We start from the raw sequence: 20212 nt of genomic DNA, 5'->3' as shown, positions 1-20212 counted from the left end.
TAGGTCTGTAACTGCCAGGCGATATTCGGTCACCAGTTTTGTATATTGGCGTGACAATAGCTCCTTTCCAAGCGGAGGGAATGTGGCCTTCATCAAGCGACTGACGAAACACCAAGTGTAAATGGTTTGCCAGTGTGGAGGGTGTTCCCTTAATGATCCTTGGATGGACCTCGTCTGGCCTCAATGCGCAGAATGTGTTGAGCTTTTGCAAGAGGTGACGAATGTCCAAGTCTGCTAGAGGATGTTCGTAGTTTTTCCTTGACAAGAGTGGATGTGACGAGGACGCTGGGGCTGAGTATATACATGCATATTTTTCTCTCTAAGCATCAGATACCCCTGTTTTCGTCATTTGTCGGTTCTCCGCTTCTGTCCTTCAAGGGGAACGCGGATGGCTTGTTTGTGCGGCGATGTCTCATGTACTTGAGCAGTACGTTTTTGTTTTTTGAGCGAGGTCCAGGATAGTGGCTTGTTTTCGTATGTTCCATTGGCGGATTTCCGATTTACAGCGGTTCCACATTTTACGAAATGCCGGCTCATCTTCTGTATCCCCTGTGGTCAAAGTTTTGAAACAGAGTTGGGATCCTTTTTCCGGAGGTCGCCGGATCCTTTTAGGCATCGTGCGGTTGATTCGAGTGCGTACCGTTTTTCTTGGGACAAACGTCGCCTCGGCCTCGTGAACTTTCTGGACAATGGTCCCGTATACTTCTCCCACCGGAGGTGGTCCCAGTGTGACTTGTTCAAGGAAGCTGCGCGTTCCTGAGAAGTCTGCACGGCAGAAGTCTCGGAACCACGTTTGAGGTTTGGGATTCCTGGCCCAATAGCAGATGAAATCAAAGGTAAGCACACAGTGGTCGCCACGCTACACGGGTTTTTTACTTGTGCCTTTCAGATGAACGACAGCCGCTGAACAGCGAGAACAAAATTGACCCTTGAGACTTAGGCGGAGGCCTTGTTCATGTGTAGCAATCGATAAACCTGTGAATCCTTGTTAAAAATCATGGGCTGTGCGCATCTCACAGAAGCCCTCGGTTTCTTACTCCAACTATCTTACCATCCACCGCATGAAACATATTTTCTTGTAGGCAAGCGTTTAAGTATTTTATGTTGAGTTAACTGGCAAATACTTAGTGATGAAAAACTTTTTCAGGAAAAGCAAGTTGCGACCAGGAACACCGGGCATCGGTATGGCGTACTCTGAATGTGTTAAGGCCCTCGGTATATATTCTGTTAGACATCAGGTCATTGACTTCATCTAAATGTTGCGTACCATAATAAAGGCTGCCCAACTGGTAAGAGTTCACAATATGAGCGGATTTCCCTCGCCGGTTGACTTGGCTGCAGGTGGGCCTTGACCTTACCCCACTTGGTGTCTAATGCTTTCCAACAAGACTTTTTGTTTACTCCTGCAAACTACAGGCTACGGAAACTAAATTTGATTGTAAAAAATGTACCGACCATCGCTGGATGCCTTGGATACTTGGCCAGCTCGGTTTATCTAAAAAATTATTATAAAGATGTCTTTCATTCCTGGTTATCTTTTCAACCTTATGGTGTGTTAGAATCCATCGGAAGCTGCCTAATTCACAAAGCCGGGGGAATAAGCTTGAGAAATGACTACTACACTTTTTAAGGCAACTAAAAAAGGAGCGGTTTCCTAAAAAAATGCTTTGGGCAGAGCAACCTACTTTGGCTCCAAGCATGCTGACTTGTTGCGACCGATATTTTTGCGCAAATTTGATGCATTATCTGATCGTACGGCACTAATTTCCCATTCAAATCCGAGAGAGGATAGGGACTTACGGGAGCAGCTTTAGCTCGGAGGGAAGAAAACGGTAAAAAATCTAACCCGGATGCCACAGGAGGGGCCTTGATGCCCGAGAATCTTAAATCCAAAATTTCGTTGTTGCCGAATGGCTGAGATGTGCTCTTTGAGTCCTAAAGTCGAAAAGTGACAGAGAGCTGCGGCGGCCAGTCTTGACCACAGCCGATGTTCTTGGTAGACTTCCCTCGAGATGGGGAGGAAGCACGATCAAGGGATGCTAGCCTGATCAGATGGGTGGCCAAACCGTAAATAATTTTTTGCCTCAGCCTAGTTTTGGTCGAGGCCGAGGAGGAACTCAAGCTATTTGCGTAGAAATTTTTATTGTGTGGAATAAAAGCCGACTGGTTTTGGAAGAGGTGCACAGTGCATGCTGAGTGTCAGTGGCGCCTAAATCCTGCGAAGTTACTCCGATGGAGTTGCTTGCCACCACCAACCAAAAAACCATCAATGTTACCATAACAGCAAGGACAACAATAGGGACAACAAAGCCAGTTGAGTGAAAAAAGGATAGACTGATCAACAAAGGTCCACTGTTGAAGATTTAGTCCGTCCCCTAGTTGTTGCAAATCCTTGTGTGCTCTGAGGCACACCGATTGTGACCCTAATGTGCACCCTCCACTCAAGTGCAGAAGCTCCATGCCCTGATGACAACATTAACGCTTCTATCAAGGCGAACTTGAGGATTGCGGACAGCTTAGAAATGTGTAATTACCGTTGCTCATTTCCATGACCAAGCCGATTGAGACCCTAGCGTGCACCCTCTACTCAAGTGCAGAAGCTCCACGCCCTGATGACAACATTAACGCTTCTATTAAGGCGAACTTGAGGATTACGGACAGCTCAGAAATGTGTAATTACCGTTGCTCATTTCCTTCGAGGATGAGGGATGCGCTTCATGGGTCTGGTTTACAGAACTCGGAGGAATCTGTGGGAAGATCAGCCACAAGTGTCGGTCTTGACGATCGAAACTACCGCTGACAGCTCGCAACCATAAGTCAACCAACAAATACGGCGCTGTCACCCGTGCTTACAGTTACGGAGGCGGTTTTCGGATAAACGGTAGCAGATGATTATTTTCCTGAGAGTGCGAAGCTACCAATCTTCGGATGTGCGTTGTCTGAGCAGTTGAGTGCAATCATCGATCCTCGTGACTCGGGGGCCTAGGCCACGGAGCGGACAATGCCTGAAAATCCGAGTAAGCCATGCCGACTGAAGATAAACTAGAGTTGATGTGGTCACAACGCAGGGGCGGTACTGGTTAGACAAGCCACAAAGACCTCGCCATATTGGGATATGCTTGAAAACTTAGAGTAGAGCCGCCTTAATAGACCATCCACCAAGGTATTGTCTGCAGGTGGTTTGATGTAATAATTAAGCTAGCGCTTTGAATCATCTTGGAGTTGGATAACTGGATCAGAGAAAAGTATACGATAGCGTAACAAGATGAGTCGTCATGTTTTGGGTGAAAAAATCCCGTAGCCGTACCTCGAGTCGGGTGGGACCCTTGATCTGCTACCAGATGTTCACCAACAGGGACACTTTGCTTCTCGCAACACTAAACGAGGGTACAGTCAAACGGGATATAGGACACGCCACTAATAATAATGATAATGTTTATTCCCAACTTGTGGGTGGCATACTTTCTGGCATGGTGGACTACAGATGGTGGAATACGGAATTTATTCTGCCTTTGATTAAACTATTTTCAGATTTAACCATACATCCCCGTTCAGGCAGAATCTTGGAACTGCAATGGACCAGCTGTATGTCAGTAACGCGAATTATGCTCATCATCTTACCTTCAATAGTTTACATTTAAATGGAGCACCGAATCCTAGGCACAAGAATCAAAACTGGCCGCATTATCGCGTTTCTCTCATGTGATCTCACAGTTGCTCTCTGACCTAACAACTTATATATACGTCACTTAATATAACTCCATTACGGTGACCGCGCCTTTGTGCGCCCCCTTGCGGTGTGATCGATGACATTTTCCGAAGAATTTGCTGTTTGGTGGGTGTATCCGATTAAACTAAGCCTGTCGTCTGTAGGTCAGTGGCAGGATCCTCACAGATTCATGGGCTGATATGTAGGGTCAAGATATTTGCCCTAGCCTCCCGCGTTAGGTATGTTCTTGCCGTTTAGCGGCTTCAAATTGCACAAAAGACAACAGCGAAAGAAGGGTGTACTACCGCTTGCTCAATTCTTTGCTGTAAGCAGGGAGCCTCGTGAGGGATATTTTAACGGGGCATCTAAAAATGATCTGAACTGCATCCTAGGTTCAGCGTGGATAACTATTGGAGGAAGGCGATTTCACGCCTCAGCTACCCGAAATGAGAAGCATTGTCTAATGTAAGTGTGAGATCTTTTCTTGAAAATCCTCATTCCATGTCCTTATCGTGTATTATTAGGGTCAGAGGCCAAACGCCCATCACCGTAGATTGGTCAAATGAAACGCAACTAAGCATCAGACCCGTCAGAGGTAGCGATGGTCTGAGAACAAGATCAAGGTCATAGCCACCTCATTTGAGGCTGGCCACCCTCCTCTTAGCGGATTTTCGACACGCTCAGCAGTCGTTAGGTCCTCTTCGCGTTGTAAGCAGACAGCATGGTTGGTCTATTCAGGAGATCTTCGTGCCGAATAGAGTGACGCTTCCTACACCGCTACGGCGGTAGAGTCATGAATTTTTTGGTATACATCCATAAACTCATGCTCCGAACACATCCATTGGGATAATGTACAAATCGATCCGTATTTACTCAATATATTTAACGCTTTCAACCTCGTCATTTCCAAAAAAATAGTTCTCAAAAAGAAGCTGTCTGGTTTATTTTTAGAATCCGCATGGTTAAACGGTCATCTTCACGGTATATTGATGCCAACTTGATATACAGTGAGGTTTTCTATAGAGGAACGACCACCATACAGTGAGGTTCTTTCACTAGGTATTCCGGGGTGGCTCGATAGGTTCCATTATGTGACGACGTTAGCAGTTAGGCTTGGAATAATCAGGCGTCCGGTGAATTTAATTGATGTTTACTTCCTGATTTATACCAGATATCAATAGTCTTTCAGCGTCCAAAAAACTTTTTTTGGTGAAAAAGTGGTTACTTAGGACATATTGTGTTTGGCACGTAGCTAAGTCTCGCCGCACAAGGTGATGTCAGTCAATATTTCGAATGTTTCAAAGAAAACCAAGTCAAAATCACGTTAAGCAGGAATAGGCTCTTTGACTGTGCAAAAAACTCACCCATTTTCCCTTATTTCATTGTGATATGAGGACACTGGTTGGAGCCATTTTGAGTTGCAATACTTGCAGTGCAAAAAGAACGAAGAGGTTGTCAAAGCAGGACGGGCGAAATCTCAAACTACCGGATACCAACACCATTCGAGTGTTTTTCAGTTGAGAAATATGATGGGGAACACCGTAAGTAAGTACCATAGGTGGTCCAAACGAGAAAACACAGGCTGGGTCACAGAATAGTATGCTTTGGGCGTCAGTTGCTTTGGAATTTAGTGTACATGCAGTTCGCCCTTTTGTGCATTATAAGGCACGTTTACTGGACAACCAGTGAGTTTTCACCATGGTCCAAATTCAAGCAAAATCTTCAGCAAAAACCTCGGGCTTGTTTTACTCAGTGCCAACACAAAACCACCCGAATTTGAAACCTGCGTATTCTAAAAGAGCCCCTACTGTTTTCAGCATTTATGTACAGTCCGGTTGTTGGGTAGTTTTGGTGAATGCCGCACAATAGTTATATATGGCCAGCATCCAAGTAACTCATGCCCTTGAATGCGTCACACTTGCTTTCAACGGTAACTGTTATCGTTCAGGGAGGAGCCACTCACCATAACATCTCTCTGACGAGACTTTATGGGCACACTTCAGTTGTAGATGATAAGTCTGGTTGTGACAACACATCCAGAAGTAAGTTGACCGCCCACTAATATGAACCAGAAGACAATGGCATTCTCATCAATCAATTTTGAAAGGCGAATCCCGTGATCATACTGAACGTAACGAGCAAACGATATCCTTGAGTGACGCGTAACACCAGAACGTCCGGGAAGGCAAAGCAAAGTCGGAGGGGTTTTTTATACGGCACTAACGACGTAAACCATAAATTGACAAAGTATACAAACCTCGACAGTAGACGCTCGTCCAAAACAAATGGGCTACTTGGACCACAAAAGTACAAACCGAATGAGCAAACGGTCCCCCACATAAGGCAGTCACACGTGCATAAAGTCGGCCACAAATGACTTGATGACCTCAAGGCCAAATGAGTGAAGTGGTAAGGACAAACAAATGCCAGTTCATATACACGCACTAAACACATAAGTGGAGTAGGAGTTACAACGGACGATAAAGTGGATGAACCAAAAAATTCACTAGACCCTGTGACTAACTATCCTCATCTGTCACAAAAATTCAACCATAACATCAAAAGCACTAAACTGGAACAGCAGGAAGCATTCCATCAGCATGAAACAGGTAACCTGAACTAGAAAAGTGCTCGCCCCGTACAAAGTTTTCTGCCTTGAAGAAGTGTAAACAGATTTGACAGGTACCTCGATTTGTAAATCAACTTAGTTTTGAAGGGAGACTCATCTGGAACCCAGCTGCATCTCCCGCTTGTGATATTTATAAGCAACTGAATTTGCTGCGCTAGACGACCTCATGTTTCAATTGGTACGGTATTTGAGATGAAGCGATGCATGTGTAGACGTGACACACTACTCGCAAGGTTGCTGAAAACTGTTCGGTAGCCCACTACCGGTTTCGCCCTTCTTGGGGCTCAGCAGGTAGTCGCACCCCCCGAGTTTTCGTCAACCTTATGTTCTATTTTAACCCAAGTTGGACAGACTTCGATAAATGCGCACTCATTTGCATACTGACTCACCTAGAACCTAGCTAAATATATCGTTTGTGATGTTTTTGAACAACTGGATGCGTTGCAGTTGACGAAAGCCACACATTATCGAACCCAGTACCCTTCAGTTTTCTCACGGCTGGAGATTCCGCAATCTAACTGTTCGATATTCCCACGGTTTTCGGCTAAATCACCTCAAATCACACGCTTTTTATGCGAATTCAGTTGAATGTTTTACAAGGAAGAAGAACCAAGTGGATAAAATTTAGTCTGAACAAAGGTTTAACGAGTAAACACCCCCATGCTGAAAACCTAATACTGTGGACAGAATCGGCATCTATTTTGAAGTACGATTTCGGAGGTTTTGTTAACGAGGTGGGATGTTGGGCAAATCTGCGTGGAGTAACTGAGGAGACTTTAGAGTTTCAATTGAAATTTCATCCTGATAGCGAATTCAAGGTATGCTGACAAGTCTGCAGTAACAAACGGCCAAAAGGAGTCTCTTATGAACAGAACAAACTAGTGACGTCAGTCAGATATAAGTCAAAGGTAGAACAATCCAGGGAGCTCTTGACCCACAGTCCTTGAGAGGTAACCCGGAACGGGTTGAAAAACCACACCACGAAGAGAAGGTCCCACTTTCACGATAGTGAAAACTCGCGCGGGTGCCACTTTAATCCACTGATGTGAAAAACGATTGTCCAGTGTTTGCAGCTGGAATTTTTGCTCACATTGAATAGTAGCGATAGCCAGAACTGTTCACCCAGCAGAGTTACAACATCAGCAACTCAGCAAAGGCGCAAAGTCATTTCGAGTGAAGAAGGCCTGTCCGTATGCCTTATTTATACAAAATTTGTACAATAATGCCACCAGTGTTGAAATGAAGGAAAGGGGTGGTACTGGACTGGTAAAATAGCAGTTTACGAGTGCTATATGTTGATAGGCATTGTACTGCTACGTAATGCTTCTCAAGCTCACCAAGAACCCATTGAATTTCAAATCCAGTCAGTATTTGCCCATGAGTAACTGATTGGCAATTCAGTGTACTCACGTTAGTTGATTCAATTAGGCCGTTGACGTTAATTGGACCGGTGTACGAGTGCTGAGTTCTCGACTGAAAGGACTGTGAGATAGGATATTATGTACCATATTAACTGTGACGAGAATTTGGGATTTCAGCTAAACTTTCACCTTTCACGGAGCGCTGAGATGGATGATCAGAAATGTGAATAATTTATGGCCCAATGGTGTGGCAAACAGAAGGTCACTAGTTTGAAACTCGCTACAGAATATTGAGGTTAGCACTGATGGCCCTCAAACAGCCGTGCAATGCGTCTGAGCTTCGCAACATAGACCGAAAGACCGACCGATGGAGGAAGCAAGATTGTAGAGTCATGTTTTGATTCAATAGACATTAGGTCGGAAAAAGTAGTGTAGCGAATTCGATCGCTGACCAGGGAAGGTGTCATTTCATCCCTTGACTACACGATGAACCCGTGAATAGTCCACAGTGTCACATAAAGTTGCCTGATTTGCCTTTTACAATAAATGTCTACCAAGCTTGCAGTCAGTACTTCCAAAAGCACGAACACCTCGGTCATTTTCTTGTCTAATGAGGGATTAATGTTATCACAATATGTTTCATACTGTGCTCTGTAATCCTAGACAAGCTATGCTGCAAACTTAATTGCTGATGCATCTTCTGACGAGCAGTTGTCGGGGTTCCCGATACGGAACTTTCAGGCATGCGTAGGTTTGACGACCCCGAATATCAAAAGTATAACAATGTTGATCAGGACTGCAGAACAAACCTCGCTTGTCCGCGTTCGTGCCAAACGAACCGGCGCAGTGTATTGTTCACGTCCTCAGATCAGACAACGCCAAGCGGAATTTAGGCTCTGCAGTGTAGGTTGCGCTCGGGGACACTCTCGAACTAGGTTCAATGGTGGTCGCTCTAGGAATATCTGTAAAAGCGGTTTATTTGAAAAAAATATCATGCTTTATCTCCGGGAAGTCCTGGTGCGCAAATAGACAATCACCGTTTTGTGCACACATTGTGTGCTGCGGCCAATTTCAACGCTCCACATCACGTGACTTGTAACTCACATGCTGTCGCATTATGAGGAAAACTGGTGGCTGGAATGCCCTCTCTCACACACAGACCGGCATGAATATTGCTCGCCTAATCACATACTAATCAGCTGAGCTACTGCTTGTATGATTCACATGCACAAGTATACTTGAATGAATATGCCTCAAATCCTGTCTGAGAAAGTCATGTGATGCGGGTAATGGAAATTCTCGCGAATGTTTCCACATTTCATGTGATGCAACCGAATAGATCTCTGTCTGCAAAGTTAGCGTTAAAAGTATCCACCCGCTTGTTTGTAGTTCTTAGGCGTAGATTACCAGATATCTGTAGAATTACACGACGATTCTCTTAAAATAACTTGCTGCTTTCAGCGAAGGCAGGATAAATTGAACAAATATGGATTCGAACAAACACAAGTTTTCCGAATTGCCGGTACATTTAAAATACACTCACTGGAATGATATGAGTAGCAAAAATATCGATAATCTCTTCATTTCAAGACACCATTCTTGTAAAAGAAACTGTCGCTATCATGATCAAAAGCAACCTGGTTGCGGAGGAATAGTCAGAACAGTGATCTGAGTGGTCAGAGACTCAAACGCGGAAAAAATAAATGGACTGTTTACTCCAAAAATCACACTCCACTTCAAACACAGTAGCACTTTAAGAGCAGACGGAGAGTGCTTGGTCTCTCGACCGAACCTGACTGTTCCAAACAAGGACGAAAATAGATCCATGCGGGGTTACTTTCCAAAATCCCGTCAGGTCTACCGTGTGAACCAGAGGTCTAGAAACGAAAAACGAATGACTTTCCTTTAAATGATGTAGTCAAGTGAAGTTTGGAAACGGCTTGGAGAACCTGTGTACTCAGATCCGTTTCGCATACCGATACTTACACTCAGATTGTCCAATGAGATGGGGTGACGCAGTTACACGGAACAAGTGGAGTTAATCTAATGTCGTCTAGTCAGCAGTGATCAAACGGAGCGGAAAACCAGACCGACGATGAGTAGGGTTTTCTTCACATTGCCGTACCTGTCAGTTTTAGGTACACGGTAGGTTATGACGATTGAGCAGTTGGTTATAACGATTGCGAACACCACAAATCCCGCAAAGAAACGTGTCCACTTGGATCTTGAGTTCAATTCAAAGTTGTTCTCGCATGTCAGCTGTCCGGAAAGTCTTCAGCCATCTTGTGCAAAATTCACGTTTTTGCTCGACTTCATCCGATTTCGTTAGAACTTTTGACTATTTAGTGTGACCATGTCACATGTTCGATTTCACATTTGCTATCTCTGATCACTTCGGGTTTCGCTAAACACAACATAAGTGGACTTACTATTGGTTTTGTACCCTGTATTCGCAAAAGCAATTGCCAGAACCTTTGAGATAGGCTTAGTGGCAAGGTCCTTCTGCTTGCTTATCAATTCAATTCAATTCAATCAATCGATCAGTCAGTCAATCAGTCAGTCAATCAATCAATCAATCAATCAATCAATCAATCAATCAATCAATCAATTCAATAATCAATCAATCAATCAATCAATCAATCAATCAATCAATCAATCAATCAATCAATCAATCAATCAATCAGATCAACAGTCAATCAAAACTCTGATGAGACAAGTTAACATCAGTTCAGGTTATTGACAATTTCATTTCGGTTAGAAGGACGATGAAGTGCTATGACGACAAGGAAATGCGTGTCCTCGTGGGTCAACTGGAACTTCCACTTGAAGCAGTGGTACTGCAAACACCCGGTTTTAATCGGCTGACGGTCACACTATGACAAAGTCTCCTGTCAGCGAAGGACACTGTTTCATCGTTGAAGTGTGACCAATACCAGCCACTTTTAGATGGAACCACTTGCATCTAGTCCTTTAGTAGTCACCCTGGAACTAAGCTTTTAAGAAGGCGAGTCTATGCTGGCTCTCTAGGCAGAAGTCAACCTTACTACAGCTTCATAGCCTGTGAAGACTGTTTGGAACGATCGATCTGGAATATTTTCTTGTAAATGTTGGTCTCTCAAATGGCTAGAGGTAATATCTCTCGACAGTTTGTCGTTCATGGTAATGTCCTTCCCGTACGATCTATACTCTGTAGTGACTTTCAGTAAATCCAGCATCGTCTATTTCAAGAATGTGCTACCTGCGCGAAGGTTACTTCGAACTACATGGGTTCTTGGGCCTCCATATTGAACCAATTTTCGGCCATTTTTGCGATGTATGGTTCACTAAGAGGATTACACTCAATATGTCCTCAAAGTTAGTAAACTTCCAAACATCTATTTGGTTTTCCTTAGGAGCTTGTGAACCAATTTTAGCTAGATGGTGATGTTAAAAAAATGTGTGCACTTTTTGGTGAATTCTACACCTCGAAGTATTGCGCCAAGTTTTCTAGGGACTGTCATCCTCGATGAATCAGGTCCCACTAATATGAAAAAAAATATTGGTTTATGCGCATTGAACGCACTACATGAAAGAAATGCGACCATTTTCCCCTAGACACTACTGAAATAAGTAGCTTTCGCAATTACATTCAAAGGATGAGATGCATCATCGATGCTTACACAAAATGTTCTCCTGTACTTAGTTGAACTTTGTGTTGTCAGAAAAGATCCTGTTTGGTTGACCCCTCCAGGTCGCCTTTCCGGAGAACGATTGACATAGTCAGCCTCTTACGGTTAACTGGCATGCGAGCAGGCGTAAACCACAGCCGATGTAGGTATCGGGGCTGTTCGTTTAGCATATGAACTAGGAAAACCAGAAGACTCAAAGAATAGTCGCCTAGTAGACTATTAATAACAGAAGCGATCTGAACGTCTGTGTTGTAGATCACCTTGAGGTCGTGGACATCGTGTCTGAGGGATTAGACATACTGAAGTTAGAATTTTTTAGAAACTTGCCAACGGTTTCTCCTCTAGTATGCCAATTCAAGAGGTATGTGGAGAGAACAGGATTTGCTGTCGAATGAACAACCTGTTGATTTGTTGTCGACCGAATAACCTGTTGAGTTTGTGTCAGTGGCTCTCCATAAAAATTTTTGGCCAGTATTTTTCAGCAAATTTCTGTCTACTTTCTCCTTATAGCAGGGCTTTAAAGACTCCTTCACTCCTTCCGACTGTCAGCGGGCAAAATGTTTTGCAAAATTGAGGTAGAAATACACTACTCATAAGGTTGCTGAAACAGCCTACGACCACACCATAAAAAGGGAGATTCAGCTGGGTTCCTGGTCGGTCTTCCTCAAAACCAAATTGGTTTGCAAATGAGTGTATTTCGCTAACTACGATAGAAATAAGTTTTTGAGGGGCTTTTGTGATATCAACTCAAATTTCTTATTTGAATGCCTGAGAGCGTCTATATTGCGCTTTCTGCTAGCTAAGATTGAAGCACTCTTTTGCAGTTCAGGTAGTATATTACAGAAATTAGTTTTTAGGTCGCATCTATGATTTGACAATCATTCCAAATATTGTTCAGTTCATCTAAAAGATTCTCTCAGTCGAATGAAAGGTCCACATTCAGCCAACTTTTGCGTGATGTTTGATCACATATGTTGAAGTGAGTTTTGAGTCTTATGATTCGGGTGTGCGTGGTAATGAAATCGGTGTGTCCCACCTCACCACTCAAATCCGTCATATTCTTTTGTGGAAGTGTTCCACAAATCGCAATGTTTTTTTGCCTAGACAATGAGGAACCGTTTAAGGATCTCTGTACTTCCTGGAACATATTGAAATCATCTCATTACTAAAAGACGTCCTGCTTTTTCGAAGGTACTTTTCATTCCTCTGAGCCAATACAATATAAATTTGGGATTGGATGACCCGCGACTCAATTTCGGCGTGCCCTATCGACGGACCGGTCTGTTTCAATCGAATGACCCGCTGTCTAGAGAGATAGACAGCAAGGCTACCAAACTTTGTGGCGGTTGGTTGAGTTGGAAAAGATTTTAACTCCCACAAACACCATACTTGTTCACTACCCCATGGAATGATTGCTCACTGCTTGGCTCCATTACGTGACTGGTATCCTGCTGGATTTAGAGCGTAAAGTTAAAACTTCCCATGTTAGTTCTGACCTGTAAGCACAGATGCGTGCAGATGCGAATGTGTGTGGTGTAGTCGGATTTGACTGTCGCTTAGTCAAGAAACCAAGTCTGAATGTGACTACCACAGAGACAACATGGATCAACCTGGAGTCTGGGTTATTTGGACCGGAGGTCTGCCTTCACGATTCGCTCTCAAACTGGAACACCATACCAGAGAGTTACTGGCAAGGGCTCATCCACTACAACCGCACGAGTAATACTAAATAACGGGGAGGGGCTGAGGACTCCCCTTATTAAGAGATACTGCTGCGATGAGATTTCAAATAGGCATGCTCTTTATCGGTAGGCTTGAAATGAAACCGAAGCACAAGTGGAAAAATACGCTTACTTGCAAACCGATTTGGTTTTGCGGGAGACTAACAAGGAACTCGGCTGAATCTCGCGTTTTCAGGAAACTGAATGTGCTGCCCCAGGCCGCCTCATGTTTCAGTTGGTGCGATATTTGAGATATCGCGATAAACGTATAGACGTAGTACACTACTCACAAGGTTGCTGAAAATTATTTACAGGCGACGACCGGTTTCGCCCTTCTTGGGGCTCATCAGGTAGGTGCAGTCTCCGGGTTTCCGTCAACCATATGACTTGAGACCGGATTGTACGAAGTTAGCAAAGTCTACTCATTTACATAACTGATGATCTTCATGAAGGGCGAACCGGTCGTCGGATGTCGGAAAATTTTCAGCGAATTTGTGAGTAGTGTATTAGGTCCATTCAAACCACAAATACTCAATTAAAATAACAAGTTAAACGGAGTTCTTCAAAGCTTGGCTGACGGAATACCTGGTGACAATGATGAAAGGAGTGAATGTGGCGAGCGATAAAAACCCCATCGAAATGAAACTGGATAGTGCAGTGTGAATGGTGGGGCTGGCTTTCTGAAACAGGGATTAGCGCTGTCTCGGCGCAATCAGTTCACGCATTGTGGGGTTTTGAGTTTTTGACTTGGAGAGTGGTCCTCTGAACCACAAAAATTATTGGCTCGTTCTTAAGTATCAAATAAGATTTCTTTTGTAATACGTGTTTTGTGGGAGCGTTCTTGGAAACCACCGTAATCGAACTGGTGTTGTAAGCAAGCATACGAAAACCTCAGGACGGACAAATTCCTGCTATCCCCAGTCCCAGCGTTCACCAGCATCTCATCTGTTGAAGTTGATGCTTAAAGGTGGCCTCTTATCTTGTATGCAAGAATTGTCACTACATTTTGAATAAATTTATCTCTCTGTTTACTCACTCCATTGTCAGTGAACTTTACTGAAAACGAATTGAGAGAACGACTAGATAGTACCTTGGGTAACAGGCAGTTCCCCCTAGCCAAAGCTGATCTGTCTACGAACTGTTCCGAAGCTCTGTAGTTTTTGTCAGGTATTTGCATAAATTGGGCTACCTTGAACACATTCGTTTCCAACTCTGTTTTGCCTTTTTTGGTTTCTCTTTTCGAGACCATGCACGTATGCGGTATTCACATAAATGTGCGCAAATCCTTTGGAACTCACATCTAAGCGAGTTGTACAGTCCACCGAAGACCCGTACACATGCTCAATAGTTTAATTTATTTGGCTGAATCGCTGAAGGCCTTCTACACCTTCGGTAGGTCACTCACCGGCTTTGCTGCATGATACAGTATGTCTGTCATATGCTTAGACCGATTTCGTCTCGTGCCAGCCAACCAAACTCTATTATTGGAAGTCATGTCGTACCAAGACACCAAACCGATACGGGGTAAAACAAAACGCAGTCGCTTGTGTCTTTGGCCGTTTAAACCGTTCAGTCCGTTCTGGGTATCCGACCTCGGCTGGGCGAATGTGTTTCTCGAACTCAGCAAAGTAGAAGGACAAATTTTGCTTCATGGCGCGTATTCAAGTGGGATGTTTCAGATGGGAATTACAATGCGAACTCTTGACAGCCTGAATTGGAACAATTGATCAAAGCTTGATACAAACTTACATGGTTACGCATTTAGCCCCGTAGTTTACGATTATTAGCCGTCTGGTATGACATGGCCACAAGACATCTCCAGTGAATTGGTCAATTAAAGTAAACGACCGTGGTCACGCACGTACCTGTGGTGAGCGGTCCGAAAGCACTTCTTGGAGAACGGTGCATGTGCACTTTGGTTCAGGCACTGCACAATACATTCTCAAAAAGACAGCAGTTACAAGCTAATCACATCAAATTTCCACTCCAAACTGTCATTGAATGCATCGATGACCGCATCTTCCTAGGTTGATCAGCTTGAAAACCTTGGCGGTCGCACTCAGTGAGTCGTCTGATATGAGCACATTCACAGAGATAAGTCGTACGTCAGATACCAAGGAGCTGGAGCCATAGATTACATTTGAAGCTCCTGCCCTACGCGTGACTGACCGAAAATTCTTGGGAAAATTCTATGCCTCAATTATTCATGAAAGCTACGCACTCAAATCACACAACTGAGGGAAACAAATCTTTTGCCTTCTTAGCTCGTTTTCGTAGTAACCCATCGACCCAAATAGACTAAACTACATTTAGAAAGGTTGCTTTTGTATGTGAAGAATTTTGTGTGAAATACATGCTGAAGAACAGCGTATTTCACGCAACTTCCCACCTGATTGATTCACGTGAAGCAGTACCTCTTCTCGGCAGAAAGGTGCAGGCATGGGTGATTCTGCTGTTCCATTCTTTCGTGCTTTATCATCGCCAAGTTCTTGTATTTTCTTCTACCGTTTACACCATCATATCCATTGGTTAGTCACGTGAATTTCTGAGCGTCGCGATTGGTCGAGTAGATGAGATTTTGTGCTATCATTTCGATGACCAGGTTCCAAACCTCAGGTAGGCAGCTCGCCCTTCTCCGAATAATCTGCACGCCTGAGGAAAAACGTCAAAAAAACCCTTTCATCTAGGCATTCACAGACACAACCTCAAATTCCTGAATCATTGTGACCAGCCTATAACCACGCCAGAGCTTAAACAGTACTGGTTTGTTTGTTACTTGTTTGTTTTGTCAAATGAATGCGAACAATTTCTCCCGGATAAGTCCTCTGACCTTGAGCTTGATTGACAGCGCACGGTAACTTCGGTCTCATTTGGCACTTATTTTTCAAAATGCAAATGCCTTTGAACACAACGAAGTCTTTTGTCATGGACATTAACTGCCCAGATGTTAACTTGACGCCACTCTGCATTTTTAAATAGTCATCGCTCCTTGCTTATGGCCGGCCAATGACCAACCCACTTGCCTGTTGGCCCACAACACTAGGCCTAACAGTCAGCAAAGGCTTCACGTGGTTGTTGTTATCCTAAAACAAAATGGCTGGACACACGCGCACGAAAAGGGCACCGCTTGGTGTCTAAGCGTGTATGAGATATTCACACATGCCTGCTTAGAAAACAAATTTCATCTTTTGATACGAAATGTTGAAACATTTTATAAATTCAGGGCGCTTGAGCACATTTTTAGAGTGCGCAGCAACGTTTACTCTTTCCTAATATGATGATGTGGTCAGTAGGAATGCTGAAACTAAGATTAATACTATTGTAAGTGACATTTTTTCATGAAAGAAGCTATGTATACAGATCGTTCAACCCTGGAGACCGTGAAAGTCTGTCGCTCAATTCGATGTGTTCTACCAGTGAGTGAGCCATACGGTCTGCGACATGACAAATGAGGGGTCATGTGCTTCAAAGCACCTGCCACTAGTATGTGTTGTACCTCACCTGACAACTCGTTGTCAACTTCAGATAGCATTTTCGTGTGAAAGGGCCCATATTTCTAAACTAGTCGAATTAGTAACTGAGGTCTCCCATCCACTAGCTGAACAGGCTGCTGGGGGGATCGAAAATTTGTGGTGATCATCTGCTCTTGATCGAATAATGTCTGGTTATGAACACGCTAGGTTAAAAATCTAGTTGTAATCAGGACGCCACTGCACAAGCCTTCTGAAACAACGGTCATTTAGTAACTCCGAGTACTGAGACACCGATTCTCGATTTCTGTGTGATATTCGACAGTGCCACAGTCATTGACGGCATTGAGAAAAGATTGATTCTTCATAATGGGAACAACTCACAAGGTTGCTGAAAACTCTTCGACAGCCCACGACCGGTTTCACCCCTCTTGGGGCTCAACAGCTATGCGCAGTCCCCGAGTTTCTGTTAACTCTATGCTCTACTTGAACCCAAGTTGAACTGATTTCGATAAATATACTCATTTGAGAATCATTTGCACCTACCTGATACGCCTCAAGAAGGGTGAAACCGGTCGTGTTTTCAGCAACCTTGTGAGTAGTTTCCTTTGTGAAATTATACTGCGAAATCTCGAATGGCGTTCCAACCGAAACATGGGGTGGCACATTCAGTTGTAGAATATCACAAACGAGATTCAGTTGAGTCTCTGGTGAAAACCGAATTGATTTGCAAATGAATGTATTTATCGAAGATTGATTCTTATTTCGCCATTGTATCTGTTATTCCTGATGGGAAATGCGCAGGTGGTTTGCACATCTACTGTCGAGCGTCTGCTATTCACTTGGTTACCAGTAGTGGCTTTTTCTTCTTTGAGATCGATCAGTAGTACCGAAAACTGATCATAACCGATCAGCTCAAAGTGGGCCGAGGTTAGGACAATGTTGCTTAGTGCTGCCCATTTTTCTACCCACCATCCGAACATTTGAGCTAACAAACTTGTCTATGGCTTTCCGAGTGATGACTTCTCAGAGTGAAGTCGTACTAATCTTAGCCCTACTAACAGGACAAAACATCAACTAAAAATGACTAAATTCCCTCACACTAACGTTGGTTGGAAAGTTGCCCAAAAATGTGAACACGTAAGAAAGTGTATTTGTCCGTGACTGAATAACTTCTCTAATCGGGATGATTTTGGTCGGAAAACACCTTTATCGACTTTGCGAAATACACTCATTGGCAAACTCATTTCGTTTTGCGAGACTCACCTAGAACCAAGTTGAATCTCTCGTTTGTGATGTTCCCAGGCAACTGAATGTGCAGCACCGGGCCGTCTCATGTTCTAGTTGCTACGATATTCGAGATATCGCGATACATCACAAACGAGAAATTCAGCTAGGCTCCAGGTGAGTCTCTCGCAAAACCAAATTTGTTTGCAAATTTCGTGCAAATGGGCTTCGGATAGAACATAAGATTGACGGAAACCGCAGACTGCGCCGACCTGATGAGCCCCAAGGAAAGCGAAGCCGGTCGTGGGCTGTCTAAGAATTTTCAGCAACCTTATGAGTAGTGCATTACGTATGTGACTTGCGCTGTCCACTTCCGCTAATATTTTAATAAGCGTATCAGGAAGAATACTTTTTCTGTCTGTATGTTCTCACCACTCATGTCTAGCCCACCAAACCTTTAGTTCTTATAGTGTAAACGTGTAGGAGCGGAAGGCTCGAAATAGCATTTACTAATCGTCGACTACCAGAGTGTCACTGAATCTTCCAAGTTTACAACAGGAGAGAACCGCCGGGTTTAAAAATCCACCTAGCCAGAAACAAAGAACTTATACTACTGCAATATTTAGTCCTAACTTTTTTACGCTATTTCGGCAGCATTCAAATCCCGGATCGCAATATGTTTCTCTTACGAGTTTTCATATCTGACTTGTGGAAACTTAAATTTCCCTGGAAGCGCCCGAATAATTTGCATGAACAGCAGTGACACCTCAAATGTGAACTCACCGGCTACTCACAACTCTACTGAAACTAGTGAGCCGCGAAAATGCGCACCACACATTCGGCTGCTCCCATTGTGCTGGGAAGATATGCACCTTACGTCTGAAAAAATCCCCCTTATATTTGGCTTCCGGAAAACTATGTTTTGCTCTTATGATAGAATAGCTTTTTCTGTAGCCTGTCTTGGACCTTGCCGAGGCAGTCGCCATCCAGTTTTGATCGGTTAACTTTTGTCCAACAATACTATGCGTTACAGGTCTAGTGTATCTAAGTTTTATACAAACGTTCACTCAGAAAACTGCGCTTTAATGTGGCTTCAAAGTTGTTAATTCTATTTCTGAAGAAGACAGACCTACCCTTGAATCTAGTGGACTTGTCTCTCGATATTCTCTGTTCAAGATTGGGCAACCCAGCTTTCGTACTTCCTTCGGGTGTTAAGGTAACTGGGCACCAAAACGGGGTTTCAGTTGAAAGATTTATTTGTATTTTTAATACAATATAAGATAGATTTTTAATCTCCAAGCTTTGAGACCTTCTTGGTACATAGGTAGCGTGAAACACGAAGGAAGCGTGAAGGATAAAATGCTGTCAAGCGTAGGTAGGGCAGTCAAGGAGTCGGGGTCAAACCAAGGACCATTCATTAAATAGTTGGGCGTCTTAGAAATCAAGGTATCTCAAGCCCATATAAATATAAGAATGAATCCAATTAAGAACAATTAGCTAAACAGCATAGACTAGGGGACAAAAAGTTTACTCAAAGGTAGTCAGTTGAAATTTTTGAGTGATATGTTGAGTAGGGATTAGTGAAAATAACCAGTCTACTTTTTGGTACGTGACATCTGTACCTATTAGGCTAGGGAAGAGTAACTGCGGAGTCAGGACCAAAGCTGTGTACAAAGCCCCGGGCTGTGGCCACGAAAAATGATATCTCTAACTGGATTCAGCGGCTGGTTTTTTTTTACCAATTTCGTCATTCTCAAGGTGACTTGGTCTATATTAGTATCCACTTAACCTGTTTTATCCTTTAAGTGGGCGAAATTGAGCTGTTTATGCTCCACAGGAGAGTCTTCGCCATCCAGGTTGCAATGTGTTCTGATGCTCATTTAGTCAACGGTCTCGTCATTCTTCTGATACAGCTAACCACACAGGGGCAAGTCGACTGATAAAGCTTTATTCCTGTCCTTCAGCCATCACGTGTGTTAGCTCGCAAATCGATTTTATCGTGTGATTGAACCTGCCAGAATAATGTCCAGAATAATGAGAAGTTTGACACAATCTGTTTGTATGTTAGCATCTTATGCGACTAGACATCAGTTTGCAGGCAGTGTGAAAGGAGAACGTTACACACAGTGATTCTATGGGACTGGTATTTCAACGTATAACAAGTTTGATTGATACAGATGAAGGTCCGTCATCTAGGAGCAGTTATCATTTATTCCTAACGTTTGGAGCTATTTTCGAGAGACTGTGATATCTGTCGCAAGGACTTCATTTCTACGAGAAATACACTCATTTGCAAGTCAATTTGGTTTTTACGAGAGACCCAACTGAATCCCTCGTTTATGCGATTCTACAACCGAATGTGCTGCACACAGGCCGCCTCATGTTTCAGTTGGCACGATATTCGAGATATCGCAGTATATTTTCACA

Source organism: Opisthorchis viverrini, assembly GCF_000715545.1.
Source record: "Opisthorchis viverrini unplaced genomic scaffold opera_v5_49, whole genome shotgun sequence".
In the NCBI taxonomy this organism is placed as follows: Eukaryota; Metazoa; Platyhelminthes; class Trematoda; order Opisthorchiida; family Opisthorchiidae; genus Opisthorchis; species Opisthorchis viverrini.
Note: the sequence above shows the minus strand (reverse complement) of the source record.